This window comes from Macaca nemestrina, chromosome 3 (genome assembly GCF_043159975.1).
Source record: "Macaca nemestrina isolate mMacNem1 chromosome 3, mMacNem.hap1, whole genome shotgun sequence".
NCBI classification, from domain to species: Eukaryota; Metazoa; Chordata; class Mammalia; order Primates; family Cercopithecidae; genus Macaca; species Macaca nemestrina.
This window is the reverse complement of record NC_092127.1, coordinates 152,635,496-152,649,313: the sequence shown is the minus strand read 5'-3', so window position 1 is coordinate 152,649,313 and position 13,818 is coordinate 152,635,496. Positions and strand designations below refer to the sequence as shown.

The following is a 13,818-nucleotide window of genomic DNA, read 5'->3' as shown; positions in this document are numbered from 1 at the left end:
TGAGGGAAAAACTTTAGGCAGCACTCTGCAATAGGGATGTGGTGAGAGTTTGTGATGGTTATGCTAATGAATACTTGATGTTTGCTTTCTGGATAGGACTGCCAGTCCGTAAGTCTGCCCAAGGTTAGTTAAAACAAGCCCCATCGTTCACCTGTTAAGAAAGAGTGAAGTTCACACTTTCATTGTAATTTTAGCATGTGAGGTTTTGTCTCTTTTTTGTTGTTACCTGTGTACAGAGTATAATCTTTTTTTCTGTGTGTGTGTGTGTGTGTGTGTGTGTGTGTGTGTGTGTGTGTGTGTTTCTCCTTAGCTAATTCTTGGCAGGAATCTTTCTGGAGGAAAAGCTGGGGCCAGTCATGGCAGGAGAGGTGTGGAATCTGCCATGTGAGGCCTGCTGTTTGCCTCCCAGGCCAACTTCCTTTTGCTTGCCCCTGTCCTCTGCCCCTTTGCCTATCCTCAGGCCGCTAGAAGGACAGCTCATTCCTCATGGGCGATCACTCTGCACCTATAGGGTACAGTCTGAGGGAGATTTGAGGGTGGGCTGAGGACTCCTTGTCCTGGGTTCACAGCTGTCCCTACGTCCCCTCCTTCAACACCACAGCTCGGCCTCCCACACAGGGCTGCTGCTTTCTGCACAGCCACTGTGCCGCCTCCCACAAATTGTCATGGAAAGAGTGGAGAATGGAGGAGAACCTGTCCTTGGAGGCAGCCCAGGAGGGCGACTGTGTAATGTCACCCACAAGTGAGGCTAGGGCAATGGAGCAGGCCACCAGCAGCAGCACCTGCCGCGTGAATGTGCAGCATGTAACCCAGGCCAGGCCAGGCCAGGCTCCGGGGTTGGGGGAACCTGCTTGGAGCTTTCTGCCCCACACCCGAGCTTTCGGCAAGGAGCAAGGCTTGCGAGCAAGTCAGAAGGATTTGAACCGAGCAGCCAATCTTTTCAGCGCCTAAACTCTGCCTGGAGATGCAGCGGGCTGTGTCATCCAGGGCCTCTGATTTGTTGTACTATAGTATATTTCACTGTGGAAAATGTCACGTTTATTCACCTTGATGCCCACTCACCTGGTCCTGTTGTTTTACCCCATCTCCTCTCCCGCGCGCCCTTTGATTTCTCGTTTCTGAGAAGAGTACAACGTTCACTATTATAGATTAACCCCTGTGACTCAATATTACCATAGTGCGATGTCGTTTTGTGCTGTTTTGAGCAATTAAAAGTTTTTGAAATTAAAAAAAAAGAGTCTTCAATTGTGTTCAGTAATGGTCCAATATCCTGGAGTCACTCAAAGTTTACATTCATTTATCAGCCATGGTTTGTGAATGTTCAATGTTCATGATTGCTTAAAAGCTTCAGCTGGTTAGAACTAGTTGGGGTGAAACACAGCATATCATATAGTCCAATTATATCATAGGCAATCACTGCTTTAAGTTGAAAATCTTTCTTTTAGATATCTCATTGTTGCCATCACTTACCATCTACTATAATTATATACAAGGCTTATACTCTATTCTGGTGATTCACTTGAGAGTTTAACTGCATTCATATATTCTTCATAGCATCTAGCACAGTTCCTGAGATGCAATAAATGTTCAATAAAGGTTTGCTGAATTAATGAATGCTCAAACGAGACTTTTTTTAACCTCACTTTTTTGTTACCTTAACAAAATTAATGTGTATCTATTTATAATAAAATCTCTGTGTAAGAGGCTTTCTTAATATTTTATCAGTGTAATATACTTGAAAATATCATATAACATAGCAAAACCCCATCAATATATTTTCTCTTTTCATAGTCATTTACAACTAGCAGTTTATTAAAAATAAGATATACATATAAATCTATTTCTCTTCTGATTAATGAATAAATTGATTAAATGATAAATGAAATATACAGTATTATGTTCACAGCAGACATTCGAAAAATGAGACTAATAAGACATGTACTCTCAAATTCATGTGGCAGAATTGATTTTCAGGACTATTTTAAATATATTTATCAAATGATGTAAAATGTATCAAATAATGTAATGATCTTTATGACTTACATGAGCTTGTTTTAATTGTGTGTGTATACACACACACACATATACATATTGTGGAACTAAAAACAGTGATAAATCATAGCAATTAATAAAACTGATAAATTAAATTGCTTACTATATATTAAAGGCAAATATTTATATTAAAAAGATGTATTTCAAATTTTATTATTACATATGTTTGATTGTTTTTGGCTGGGAAAATCAGAAGTTTTGGATTATAAATAGTTTCTGGCATTGTTTTTTTTTTTTTTTTTTTTTTTTTTTTTTTTGTTGAGACAGAGTTTCGCTTTGTCGCCCAGACTGGAGTGCAGCGGCCGGATCTCAGCTTACTGCAAGCTCCACCTCCCGGGTTCACGCCATTCTCCTGCCTCAGCCTCCCGAGTAGCTGGGACTACAGGCGTCCGCCACCTCGCCCAGCTAGTTTTTGTATTTTTTAGTAGAGACGGGGTTTCACCGTGTTAGCCAGGATGGTCTCGATCTCCTGACCTTGTGATCCGCCCGTCTCGGCCTCCCAAAGTGCTGGGATTACAGGCTTGAGCCACCGCGCCCGGCCTCTGGCATTGTTTTATTACCTAAGTATGTTATATAGCTTTAAATATAGCAAAACTACTTTAAAATATTTTTTTCTTTCTATTGCATCAATGTTTCTATATAAAAATCTATTGCTGAGCATGTTTTTAGGCTGTGGATATCGCACTGTGGTTTTCATAGAATAATATTAATAGTTTTACTGACTGTCTTTATTGGAAAGGTTGTTTTCTAACTGTGATAGGCAGCGTCTGATATGGTCACCAATAATCCCAGCATCCTGATATTCATGCTCTTGTGTTATCTCCTCCCCTTGAGCGTAGTCTTGATTACTTGATTCTAACCAATAAAATACGGAAAAGATAATGGAATGTCATTTCTGTGATTAAGTGAAAAATATTATGACTTCTATATTGCTAGCAGACTCTATTGCCTTTTTGGCTTGCACACTTTGATGAAGCAAGTTAAAGTATGGGTGAGAACCAGGTGGCATGGAAATCAGGGAAGCCTCACTTTCTCCCCGTCCCATTTCTCATGGATGAGTAGAAAAAGAGGTCCTCAGTCCATCAGACCACAAGATCTGAATACAGCCCCAAATCACTGAATGAACATGGAAAAGGATCCTTTCTCAGTTGTGTCTTCATATGAGACTGCTGATCTTTGTATGATATCTCAATTGCAGCCTTGTGATAGGTTGCATAGCAGAGAACCCAGTTCAGCTATGCCCAGTTTCCTGACCCAAAGAAACTATAAGATAAAAAATGTGTGCTGTTCTGTAGTAGTAGATAACTAATACAATAACTTGTCAGTAAAACTGACAAACTTAAATATGTCTTCACATCAAAATCTTTTAAAATACTAATTAAACATATAAGAACTTACCCTCACATATGTCGTTAATACGGTGCAATTTTCATTTTCTAAGAAAACCGGATAATTTACCTTACAAGATAAACCTGTAGCCATTCTTACATCTTCTCTTGATGTATTATGCTCATGCTATTTCTTCCTAAATCATCTATTATGACAAAGAAGGAAAATGGGAGACATTACATTCATAGAACAAAACTTAACCTGGTACCAGAGGGCCTCCAGTTCATCTTTTTCCAAGGGGAAAACATCATCAAATTTTTCCCCTAAGAGAGCTATCAAGTTTTGTCACAGAGATTTCCCTAATAATAGCTTCCTGTAAACTTGTAGGCTAGCAATGTATTTCTGTTACAACATAAGTTCTCTTCTTCCCGCTCTGTGACCTACGGCAATTTACTTAATTTCTCTGCATGTCAGTTTTCTAAGCATAAAATTATATTTTTGGACTATATGGTATATAAGGACACCCCCATACCTGCTGAAATATTTCAAATACTGTAAGTGTACCTAAAAATATTTATATTTTTAACATGGCCACAGCAGAAGCTTCTGATGGGGAGACATTATCTGTGTTGCAAAGCTGCCTGATATATTGCCTAAATGTGCCAAAAATTTCTGCTAAGACATTTTATTGCAAACTCCAATCTACTGGATTCTGTAGGGATTCTTTTGAATAAATCCTTTTAGGCCTAAAAAAAAGTTCTCTTTTTTTCATATTCCTAGTGCAAGATTAAAAGTGTTTATTTCTCATATTCTTTATTTAACATGTGACAATTGCCTTCCTTGTGAGCATAAATAAATATTAAATTCCACAACTGCCACAGAGAAACAAGCACAAAAGGAAATGATGTTTTTCTAAGATAATTCACTTTCAAATGAATGGATACTACTGTGAGGTGCTTAATAAATCTAAAACTAGTGACAAAATAGGAGGAATTATTAGAGAAAAAATTGATCAGTACTATGCAAAAAATGACTCATATAAGAATGCAAAATGTCAGAGAAGCAAAAAATAACACAGGTAAGAAATAGATGCTAAAGTAATATTTTAAAAAGACAAAGTCACAGGAAAATTAATTTCCTTAAGGAATAAAGATCTATTTTCCTTGGCATTGTGCACTTAGAAATGTACTCTTCTGGGTTGCTTAAGAATCCTTTAATCCTTGTGATGGACATATATGGCTACTCAATATCCAATCCACCTTCTCATTTCCTGTCAGCACCCAGTTTTCCTTTTGGGGAACACCCTGCTGACATTGTATAAGAGTTGTGGGGCTCAGATCAGAATTTTTTCCATAGTGCTACTAGTAGATCCAGATCAACACCTCAAAAAAAGATTATTTCACTAATTGTGAAAACTGGTGCTCTCTCCCTGTATCTGAATAAGAAAAAACAGTGTTTCAATAGCTTCTGACTCATTTTTTAAGGATGTAAGACAAGAATAAACCAAATTATGGAGGAAGGTAGAACCAATGGACTATCAGAGAAACAGACCTGTGGTTCTGATAAATCCAAGGCTTAAAGAGACTTGGCAGTGATAAAAGCCAACAGAACTTCTTATTTAGACCAGGTTAAGCTGTATAATTGTAACTTAAAGTTTACAATACACCTTCCTGTAAAAACATAGTTAACAACCAAAGCATCTTACTCCCCCAAGAGATAAGAGTGTCTCACTCCATTGCCTAGGCTAGAGTGTAGTGCCACAATCATAGCTCCCTGTAGCTCTGAACTCCTGGTCTCCAGTGATCCTCTTGCCTCTGCCTTCCAAATCACCAGGATTACAGGCCTCATGAGTCACTGCTCCAAACTCCCCAAACTCCAAAGTGCCTTTAATTGATGCCTTTTATTTAGCTATTGTTGTGTATGTTGGGTCGGGATATTTTCCAATTTAAACACTTCTAATTTTATCCTTCCTAGTATTTTATGGGGATAAAAATCACACATTAATACTATATTTTATTTTTAATAGTGAAACCTATCAAAACTCTTAATAATGTGCTCCTAAACAAAATACCATTGCTCCACGACATAGGTTTCTGAAGAAGACATACCTTTGAAAGACGTATGTGTGAATATGTGTGTTCCCAAATATAGGACAGTACAAAGGCCACGACCATTGCCAGGGGATTGCCTTGGGATTTGTGAAAGTTACTGGACTGGTGAAAAAATAGCCAAGCCTTTTCTGTGTATATACTTTGGTGCATGAGTAGCAAAGACTTTGAGCTAAGGCATCAAACAAGTTTCTGTACACCCTAAAGAGCAAAAGGAAGGATGCCAGAGACAAGTCATTTTCAGTTATTACTAACTTCCTGAATCAATAAGATTCACTGAAGACTTGGAGAACAATAAACTTTGCTTTTGAGATTTTTGTTTTAGAATAATATAACAACAAGCTTAGAAAGTAGCTGAATTGGTCTTCATTTGACAAGAATGACACAAGTCTCTACAGTGTAAAACTAAACAAAATATTCCCTCTCCCTGCCATGCTTAATTTTTTAACCAATAGATGATAATGGAGGCATAATGGAAACCAATAATCAGTTGATACATTTCAAGTGTGAAATGCAAACATTTTCTTTACTCTGGATTTGTAATAGGCAATTGCTTCTTTCATATTCTATATTAAGGCAGGATAAATTTACCATCCAGTCAAACACATTTCTTCTCCAGACACAGTAACATTGTCCCCATGTAGGCTGACATCATTTATATCTTGAAACTAATTTATTCCCTGCCTCCACGCAGCTGTCAAAATGACCTACATGAGACACAAAATTGCCACGCCACTCCCCTGTGTAAAATCTTTCTAACCTTGCAGGGGCTACAATTACCAGCAACATAAAATCCAAGCTCCTCCTTCCCTGGTCTGGTTCCTAATTTCTTTTTCAACTTCACCTCTTGCCAAACTCTAAATTCCTGCAACATATAGAGGCATATATCATGCCTCTGTTCACGTAGGATCTTCCATCTGGAACCTCACACCTCACTTTCATCTCAGCCTGGTTGAATTTGACTTATCCTTTAGCCCCCAAGTTAGGGGCATAACTCTGTGGTCAAGGGAATAGTTTTCAAATCTGCCAGAGTGGTGTTTGAATGCCCCCTCACTACATATGATCTGTATGAACTCAGTCAAGTTATTCAACTGGCCCAAGCTCAACTGCCCTATCTGTAAAACAGGGGCAATAATACCTATTTATAAGGTTGCTTTGAAGATTAATTGAGATATTTACAAAGTGTATAGAAGAGTACCCGACACATAGCAAGTTCATTATTAATGTGTATAACTAAGTATTATTGTCACCTGCCATGGAAAGACTTTCCTGATACCACCACTCTCCGGCTGTAGAAGAGGCCTCTTCTCCATTCCTTTACAATATTTTATTGAAAATTATATCAAAGCAATTATAACATTGTAACATTATTATCTTTTATAAAATGGCTTTTTAAATTGATCGTAAATTTTATCAGTACTACAACCACACTTATTTCATTTTTGCATGCCCATGGCTTAATACAGTGTCTTACATGTAGTAAACATCCAGCTAATATTTGTTGAGTGATTAATAAATGATATGGGTTGGCTCTGTGTCCCCAGTCAAATCTCATCTTGAGGTGTAATTCTCATAATCCCCATGTGTAAAGAGAGAGACCAGGTGGAAGTGACTGAATCATGGAGGCGGTTTCCCCTGTGCCATTCTCGTGATAGTGAGTGAGTTCTCACGAGATCTTACGGTTTTATAAGGGGCTCTTTCCCTTTCACTCTTTCACTCAGTACTTCTCCTTCCTGACGCCTTGTGAAGAAGGTGCTTTGCTTTTCCCTTTGCCTTCTTCCATGACTGTAAGTTGTCTGAGGTCTTCCCAGCCATGCTGAACTGTGAGTCAATTAAATTTCTTTCCTTTATAAATTACCCAATCTCAGCAGTTCTTTATAGCAGTATGAAAATGGGCTAATATACTTATCAATGAATGCAGATTTCTCAGAATAAAATAAATATATGTATGTAAGTTGTTACAGATAGCCATTGCTACACACACACACACACACACACACACACACACAACACACACATCAAAATTTACTGAATTTAAGTAAGCAGACATTTATCTTTTTCAGAAATCTGCAATTTGGGCTGCGCTGATGGGGAGAGCTCTTCCCTGCTCTCCTTGGCAAAATCTGTGTTAACTCAGAAACTAAATGCTGGAATCATGCGAAGGCTTGCTGAGTCCATATGTCTGGTGGTTGTTGCTGGGTGTCACCTTAGCAAAAGGCATATAATTAAGGTCACTTGTTAGTTGACTTTAAAATAGGGAGATAATCTGAGTGCCTTAATCTAATCACATGAATCTTTTTAAAACAGAAAATTTTCTCTGGCTGGTGGCTGGCGGCAGAACAAGAAGTGAGATATTTGAAGCTCAGTGGGGATTTGATGTACCATGGCTAGCTTTAAGACGGAGAGGGCCACATGCCAAAGAATGTGAGTAGCCGCTAGGAGATGAGAGCTGCCCCCTGATGACAGCCAACTAGGAAATGTGTATCTCAGTGCTACATGGAATTGAATTCTGCCAGCAGCCTGAATGAACTCAGAAGTAGATATTGCCCTAGAGGTTCCACGTAAAAGTCCGGGCTGACTAGATCCCGGATTTCAGCCTTGTGAAATACTAAGCTGAACCATGCTGTACTTATGCCCTATATAACTGTGAACTAATGAATCTGTATTGCTTGAGGTGCTACATTTGTGGTAAATAGTTCTATAGCAATAGAAAACTAAAACAATGGAGTTTCTGGGGAAAGTATTCAGACAAGAAATACTGCTATGGCCATTTTAGAACTACCACATAAGTATCTATTCAGAGTATTTGGGTTTGTAATGTTTCTGCTTGAACATAAATACTTTAAAAGTTATTATCATTAAAAGAGTCTTTGAACTTAAGGCTAATTTTAACGTAATTTTAACAAATTACCATAAATTATGATATAACAGTCTCAGTCTGATTCATTTTTGAGGCTCTGAAAGAGGAGGTTCATCCAGATTCTTAAGCAGGATCAAGATTTAGACAGAAGGCTACCTCTGGGCCTGCCTGGAGGTCAGCCCTTAGATGTCGTTGTGGTTAAACTCTGTCCCCACCAGAAAGATATGTTGAAGTCTTAATGCCCAGTACCTCAGAATGTGACCTTATATGAAAATGGGGTCTTTACAGAGATAACCATATTAAAATGAGGTCATTAGGTTGGCCCTCATTTAATATTACTGGCATTTTATAAAAAGGGAAATTCCAAACACAGAGAGAGACATGCACAGACAGAAGACTACGTTAAGAGACACAGGGAGAACACCATATGGCAGAGATTGGTGTGATGCAGCTACAAGCCAAGAAATGCCATAGACTGCCAGGAATCAAGCAGAAGCTAGTAGGGGGGAATAGAACAGATTCTCCATCCTGGTTCCCAGTAAAAATCAACTTTGCCAATTGAACTTCTAGCCTCCAGAACTGTAAGATAATGATTTCCGTTGTTTAAGCCACTCAGTTTCCGGAAGCCCTAGAGAACGAATACAGGTGGCAAAAGGGAGTGGGCTGCTTCAGCAAGAAATACCTAAAAAAGTATAGGTTGTTTTGAACTTAAGAAATGCACAAAGACTGAGTTTTGAGGTAAATGGCAGAAAAAAACTAGATTGTCTTGAAGGGATTGTTGGTAAAAACTATGGATGTTAAAGGAGAGTCTGTGGAGAGTTCATAAAGAGGAAAGCTGGAGAGAAAGCTTCTATCATCTTAGATCACACATCACCACAAACAATGTCACTAGAAATATGAATGTTAAAGATGGTGGGGTATGAGACAAAAATGAGGATCATTTTATTGGAAACTGGAGAATAGGTGATCCATGTTAATGGAAACTGAAGAAAAGCCGACAGAGAATTTGGTTGAATTGTGTTCTGTAGAGTGGAAAGAACTTATCCATGATGAACTTTTTATATTCAGCTGAGGAGAATTTTAAACAAAGTATTGAAGGTGCAGCCTGGTTTCTCCTTGTTGTTTACAGTGAAATACGAGAGGTAAAAGATAAACTGAAGAAGGAATCCTGCCTGAGTTTTCCTGCAGATTTTGAATTTCCCACAGATTTTGGACTCAAGAGAGCAATATCAACTCTTATCTGAATTTCTAGGCTGCCATCCTGGTCTACAAATTTCTTACTTGCTAGCTTCCACAATCGTGTGAGTCAACTATTTAAAATTTTAAATATGATCTCTTTCTCTGTCTCCATATGCAAGTGCATGCCATGCATGGCTATAAATATATATATATATATTTTATGTGTGTGTGTGTGTGTGTATAGCCATATATATACCTAGCATGTTAGACAGTGTGTGAAGCACCTTGAAAAATAATGTGAGAAGCCATTGTATCCAATATTTCTAGCTCAGATAGATTGGAGAATAACATTGCTGTTAGAAGGTTTTTAATATTCAATATCTCATAGGTAGTTATAAGTGGAGTTTAGGGAAAATGATTCAGGTCTAGAGTTCTGAAAACCATCTGTAAACAATTTTTTTTTAAACTGTGGTACTAGATAACTTTTTGAAGTCAGAGGGTAGGAAATAAAGTTGTTGAGAAAAGAAGAGAGAATAACTCAATACACTTGAGGGTACCCTTTTGTGAAACATGCCTTGAGGAAACAGAATAGCCTATATCCATTTGTTCTTACATTTTTCAAAAATTACCTCTAAGCATCTGTATTAGTCAATGTTCTCCAAAAACAGATGACGACCCCAGTCTCTTTAAGTTTCAGTCTGGGAAAGCTCAAAGATGCCAAAAGCATCTGTTTGTTCCAGCCAACACCTTATTTTGGAGCTAATTTTTAAAATTCTTCCCTAATGCTGACTAATCTCCCTTTTAAATCAAAAGAAATCAAAGTCTAAATGAATCACATTTTTTATTCATTATGTTGATACTGTTAGTTTTTAACGGGTCATTATGCTGTTTTGATTTATATTAATCATATACAGTTTTCTATTTTAAAATTCATTTACATATAAAAGGTAGGTTAATTAAAAAAAAATTGAGTATATAAGAGAAATAGGAAGATTGATAAAATACTCTTCCTGACTAAACTATAGCCAGGTTCCTCTGATCCCTTTTACTGGCAAAGCCTCCACTTTGGCCTATAAAAACTACAGACTCTCAGCACAACTGATTTCATCCACATCCTCCCCTCTCCTACCCCTACACACATACCAAAAGACTTGAATAAACACTAATATAGTTTCTAACAGCTCAAGGTTGCATTCTTAAGATGAAATTTGGAGTTATCCTGGACTTATCCCTCTCTCTACATCAAATTAATCTTGTTAATTTTGTCTCCAAAATGCCTACTAATCATCTCTTCATTTTCTGCCACTGATTCACCCAGGACTGTACGGTATCTTACCTAGATTATTAAAATAAAATACTCTCTTTTCCTTTTGATTCTCATGACCTTACTTGACTTCTTTTCAATCCATTTTATACACCATTGTTAGAGAAAGCCCCCTAGAGCAAAAAACTGTTACTTCCTTCCTTACAATGGTTTCTGCATAGATTAATGGTGAAATACTAACTAGTAAGTCCCCATTCAAAGCCCTTCACAAAGTGATACAAACTCTTCTTTCTGTGATTCCTCCTCTACCCCATACACTTTCTACTGTGTGATATGAAAATATTGGTAAAGATCCAATTTTTATGTTCAAAATTTGAAAAAATATAAAAGTCTAAAAAACTCAGAATAATTTAAAAATGGGCTTCAAAAATGAACTGAAAGATGTATTTTATACTGCAGACACACGGTGGCACCATTTTAGCAGCCTAACAGCAATACTAGAGAACCTTTGTTAATATTGTGTGATTATGCGCTAAAACTGTGCAAGTGCTTTAAATGGCTAATGTGATACTACTTTAATCATTTATTAATGGTATTGTTAGTGCTAAAAATGCTCCACAATATCATTAACTTTGAAAAAGAATTTAGAGGTGATAGTTATTTATAGATTGTTTTTATTACTCCTTTGTTTTAGGCTGAATTGTGTCAACACGTCCATGTTCATATGTTGATGTTCAAACCCCCAGTATCTCAGAATGTGACTGTATTTAAAGATAGGGTCTTTAATGAGAAAATTAATTTAAAATTATTAGGATCGGCCCAAATCAAAGATGACTCAAAAATGAACTGAAAGATGTATTTTATACTGCAGACACACGGTGGCACTATTTTAGCAGCCTAACAGCAATACTAGAGAACCTTTTTAAATATTGTGTGATTATGCTCTAAAGAAAGCATATAATTTTCTGATAAGAAAAATATCAGAAATGTCAGCCTTATAAGACACTGCGGTTTTCTAAAGTGTGGGACAAATACCTGTGGAGGCACCAAGACAGATTTAGGTGAGATATAGACATGGTATCAAGGACACTGTGTCATTCAGATAAAGTTTTTCTTTCACTTATTTCTGGTAAGAAAATTAGGAAACAGACATGTATAGAGGGAAGACCCTGTAAGAAAACAGAAGGTACTGATCTACAAGCCAAACAGAGAGGTCTCAGAAGAAACCAGCTGTGCTGATATATTGATCTCAAACTCTTAAGCCTCCAGAATTGTGAGAAAATAAATGTCTATTGTTTAAACCACCAAGTCAATCTGTGGTATTTTGTCATGGAAGCCCTAGCAAACTCATATTCCCTTCAGTATATTTACAAATATAGAAACCATACAATAGTTGTGGATTAATGTACTATATAGGAGTGCAATCTCCATATTACATATTTATTCTTACAGAGAAACTGAGTCTTGATTTATGAGTTTGTAAATTATTTGAACTCTTCAGAAATCCTTGCTTCAAATAAAATGCCACTGTCCTGAATGTTGGCCGTGTTCTCTACTGACTATTAACTCAATATATTGTGTGTTTTTCCTCATTTGTATCCTTGCTCAGCTGAGCCAAGTTTAATGGAGTGGTTAAGGGTGCAGGCTCTAGAGACAGACTGTGTGGACTCACAGCCCCGGTTCATCACTAACTGTGACTCTAGGCAGTTATTTAAAAAGCGTGGGCCACATTTTTCTTGAAAATCTATAAAACAGATATTAAAAGGGCCAGCAATAGAGGGCTCTGTGAAGATCAAAAGAATTGATACAAAGTATGTAGAATAGTACTGGGAACTGAGAAAAATGTGTTATGCTGTTGATTATTCCTCTGCTTAAGTTCCATTTATCTCCTTGGGTAAAAACAAAAAACTGCCTATCCTTCAAAGCCCAGAAAAGATACCTCCTGTTTCTTCTCAAGTTGAATAATAAACTTACGCTGTCAAAGATATTGCAAGACATGAGCTTTAGTTTCCAAAAAATTGGATTCAAATAATTTTTGCATTGATCTATGATGTAATTTTAGACATTTTGCTTAATTTGTTTGAGTTTCCAGAGCTGGTATATAACCTGACACAGTGGAGCTCAGCATTTTTCTAATAAATATGCTTTTCCGTTTGTAGGTTGGGAAATATTATAATATCAGCCTTATAAGATACGGCGGTTTTCTAAAGTGTGGGACAAATACCTGTGGAGGCACCAAGATAGATTTAGGTGAGATATAGACATGGTATCAAGGACACTGTGTCATTCAGATAAAGTTTTTCTTTCACTATTACAATCAATGTTATGGCCCGTTTCCTTTCAGATGCACTTCAAGATTAGCTCAGTCACTGACAACATGGGGAATGTATTTCGACCTCAGATTTTAAAAGTGCCATTATTATTTAGACACTAGGTAGAAGGCTAAGTCTCAACGTTGTGCTAATAATAGCATCGTTTATCCCTGGACTAAGACCTCCGCTCCCGGTTGGGGAATCAGACTGCCTGGGCGGCACTCCAGGCTCGACAGCTCCCCAACTGCGACCTCCTGGGCAAGTCACTCAGTCCGGATTTCCTGACGTAGTATGGGGGAACTGACAGTACAACACACAACACAGGGCAGTAGTGAGAAACAGACAATGCAAAGGAATTGGCACAGCACTCAACAGACAATATAAGCTAATATATACTCTGCCTGCACACTGCGTTTTAGGGTTAATTGAAAGCCCCCACTCACGTGACCACTCCACTGCCCGGCGCCAAGACGCGCTGATGTCACGACGTCGTGCGCCGTGCAGGCGTCAGCAAGCTGCGCCGCGCCGCGCCGCGCTGCGCCTTCGGGGTGCTTCCGGAGCTGGTACTTGGGCAGCGCTACCCGGGGTTTATTGTCTTCGCTTCACAGGGTCTGTTTGAGTCCTGTCCACCGGACCCTACCCGGGGTACCTTTGAAAACAAACGGGCTATGTTGCTGTTGCTTGTCGGTACCCTCTCCTGACGCCTCCATCGCC

The 13,818-nt window shown here is 38.1% G+C and overlaps 1 protein-coding gene across 3 annotated transcripts in view; it reads right to left on the bottom strand.

Moving 5' to 3' along the window:
• The window catches only part of LOC105487691 (Yip1 domain family member 7), a 55,102-nt gene extending 41,416 nt beyond the window's left edge, over positions 1-13,686 (bottom strand). Inside the window, exon 1 of one of the 3 annotated variants that reach the window (XM_071093658.1) lies at positions 13,548-13,686. The gene's annotated coding sequence lies outside the window, so the exon portion shown is untranslated. Of the gene's footprint in view, positions 1-3,450; positions 3,474-3,510; positions 3,534-13,547 lie in introns of those variants that run through there. The other 2 variants (XM_071093660.1, XM_071093659.1) reach the window with 2 other exon arrangements.
• Positions 13,687-13,818: the final 132 nt, after the last annotated feature.